Raw genomic sequence first — 3,594 nt, forward strand, 5'->3', positions numbered from 1 at the left:
TTCCACTTGGAGATTTCATGATCTCTTGCTCATCCCTGGGTGAATTTAGAGAGGCAAGTATCAAATGAGCAGTTTCTAGAAGATTCTCTAGGTTTCCACCTAGCAAACTGCCTTTTCCATTTGTCTACTCTCACTCATCGCACCCTAAAGAAGGGATTTTTAGTATTCATCGCACTTTTTACATGTGACAGGTGCGATGCATTGCACCCTCAGCATGGAGCAGTCTGTATGGTCCGGTTTTGACCAGTTCTGAGCAGCTTTTCAGGGAGAACTTCTGGGAAATGATGTAATCAGCTGACTGTTATAGACATTTTTGGGCACTACAACCCCAAGCATGACATGTCCATAAACCAAGGGCTCCTAAGTCCCTAAAAGTGTTTTTCTAACCCCTAAAGGAACAAGGTCAACTGATTACAGCTTCTCCCAGAAGTTATCCATGAAAAACTGCTCAGAATTGGTCAAAACGGGATCATTTCAACTGCTCCATAGGCAAAGTGCGTTTCTTCTCACCTAAAAACATTGTGTGGGTGCGTTTCATTTCAAAAATCCCTTCTATGGGGTGCGATGGGCGAGAAGTGACAAATGGCAGTGTCATTCCGCGAGGTGGAGAGGCAATGGAAGCTTCCAGAAACTTCTCCTGTGATGCTTGCCTCTCTGAATCCGACCAAGGATGAGTAAGAGATCATCAATCTCCAAGTGGAAGTAAGAACTATCAGAGGGAAGACACTAATCAAATCACAAGCTGACTCATCTCCCTTACAGATATCTATATATGGATCCCTCATCCCAGAGATCCAGAGGCTGGAATTTTGCATATTGTAAGGAATTGCTGTTGGTTTCTTGAGACAAAACATCATATTGTTGGGTGATCTAAGCTTTGTATGAGGTGAAGAGGGGATTCCTTGCTGAGAGGATGATGTTGGGTCAGAACAACTGGTTGTAACTCCCACTTGGCTCTTTCTTGTTTATCAATAAAAGCTATTCAATTTTTCCTCCATACTCTTGTGTAATTTATGTTTGTTGCATTTGTATGGTCAATTTACATCTGATCCTAGATTATTTATGATTATAGATCCATGTTCTTGTATAGTGCTATGCTACTGTGATCTTACAGGTACTTTGTGAAGTTGGGCGTGCAAGGGAACAGGTAGCGAAAGACTATCAAGAAAGAGAGGAATCGAACCAGGAGATTAGCGCAAGACAGAGGTTGGTCTTCTTTGTTCTTCTCTATCTATACTTCATAAAGGAAAAACGAAAGTAGCTTTAATTTGTTTGTTTCTAAGGCAGCTATCACACCTTAGTGGGATAAGTAGTTCTGAGTAGACACTTTTCCCTGTAACAAAATGGCGACCATACTAGGGATGAATTAGTTTGTTTGTTTATCTTCCTTGTTGTCTATTTTATAAACTTACAGGCGGAGCCTGAAGTCGAGCCAGGTAGCTTTCACTCTGCATTTGCTATGCAAATGCAAAGTAGATAAATGTCGCTTCAGCCAATCTCCGGGCTTTGTTTATAAATTAAACAACTGATTTACGAACTCTCTAATTGCCCTTTGTGATAGCTCTTAGATCCTCCTTAGATCTACCCCTGATTGTTGCATTACCGATTACCATTTGCTCGGCCAAAACCCATGAACTGAACTGCAAACTGTGACCCGGAATCCAAGCAAAGTCTCGTCTCTGGCCCAGCGCAAGTACTATTCTGAGAATCTGAAATTCAGCACACTTCCCGAGTGTAGTAGGTGCACTGCATTTCAAATTCCCCGTGTTATAGGTGCGCTGATCAGACTAGGCATTGTTCAGTTTTGGTTTCTGTAGTTCATTCTTTCCAGTTCTATTCATGAATTTTGCTACCTGTGATCAGTATATCTCTGTTTGAAACTCCTTTTCTTTGCTGTTATTCCGCCTCCTTTGTACAAAAGAACTGTAAATGTTTTTGTGTGTTTGTTGAGTCATTTTCAGTTCTCCTTTGCAAAAGTAACGTAATCGTACTGTCGTCCATTGATTTGAAAGCATCGCAAGTGTCGTTTTCAGGCATAGGAAACAGTTTGATTATTGTAGATAGTCGATTATCCTATTACTATTGTATTTGGTTTGAATTTGTAATCATTCTAGTGTCGAAAACAAGTATTCATTTCCAAATCGTAAGGTGTTGTGATTGCCTCCATTTTTTATTTTGAAAAGAAACTTGTTGATAACTATCGCTTGAAAAGTAATTCAGATTTGTGCATCAACTTTCTTTTTACCATTTACATACTAATAAAGTCGAAAACAAATACATGCATGTGCATTTTCATTTAGACTGTTTGATTGGTTTGATTTAGGAAAGTGCATTTAGAGTGTGCTCTTTGCTCTTTGTGAAAGAATTCTGTCTTTCTTTCCTTAGTAGCTAGGATTGTCATTGCACAAAGAAGATAAAAAGATTGTTTGTCATCTTAGATTGCATTTTAGGAATTATACTACATCTCGCGGTGAACCTGAAAGGCAAATTTCTTAAACAAGATCAACTATAAAATAAATTTAATGAATCTAACAACGCTTTGGAACCTAACGCACAACATTTAGAAGTCTAGGCTAGAGACATATTCTGGCGTCGTAAAGCCTGGTAACTGTTGTTCTCACTGATGGTTGGGTGATTCCTCCACTTTGAGACGATAAGTGCCAGTATGGACTTGTGTTCCCACGTACCATCGAGTATATTTTGGGAGACCACAATAGGCTTAATCCTTTATCCATAGGAAGTCGTGTCTGCCTCCCTATCGATCGCAATGCACTGAACACAGCATTCGGCAAGATTGACTGTCGTACCGTAAAAAGTGTTATGCAGTTTTGCGATTGGTTTGGTAATCCCTCTACCTAGATTTCCAGAGCAGTCCCTTTCGTTCCTTTTCAGACTCCTTAACGGAAAAGGTCCATCTAAGCACTTGTCACTTCAGGCTCATTAAAAATCGAAGGCGACTAGAGTCATCTTTTGTTTTTTCTCGACTCTTTAAAATTGAAAAAACAAGTTGTGTCAAAGCGTCTAAAATTCATCTAATTCGGAAACATATTTCCCCTTGATTTTTAGTTGATTGAGTAATCCGCGATCATGGAAGAAAGTCAATCGAAATCGCTAGAAAATCTTTTGGATAGACTAGATATGTCTGAACAACTGTCGACATCCAGGACTGTGTCATCCGACGCAGCAGCAGCAGAGCCTCCTGCTTCTACTCCAACGATGTTCGATGGTATACCATCTGTCCCTGCAAGTTATCAACAAAAAGCCGGAGTCCAATCAGGGACTGTGTTGACGACATGGTCAGTTCCTATTTCTTCATCCGGATTATCATCTGGTATTTCTTATGTTGAAACTCAACAAATTGATCCAATGTGTCTTCAAACGCCAATCTACCCTTTAAGTACTGGATTTCCACCATATGGAGGGTAGTATGCCCTTTCATTGTTCCCTCCCAGAGAACAACCATATGGGAGTTTACCTTGTGTCGAATATTCCCACTATACCTGCTATGATGATCGTGTCGCAAGTACAAGCGCTACCTGTTGTAGGTCAACCCCAAGTTTCTCAGGTTGAAATACAACAGCCTCTTGTCTCAAC

The sequence above is a fragment of the Pinus tabuliformis genome, chromosome 5_2, assembly GCF_031772625.1.
Source record: "Pinus tabuliformis cultivar Carrire ecotype Pingquan chromosome 5_2, CPIR1, whole genome shotgun sequence".
NCBI lineage: Eukaryota > Viridiplantae > Streptophyta > Pinopsida > Pinales > Pinaceae > Pinus > Pinus tabuliformis.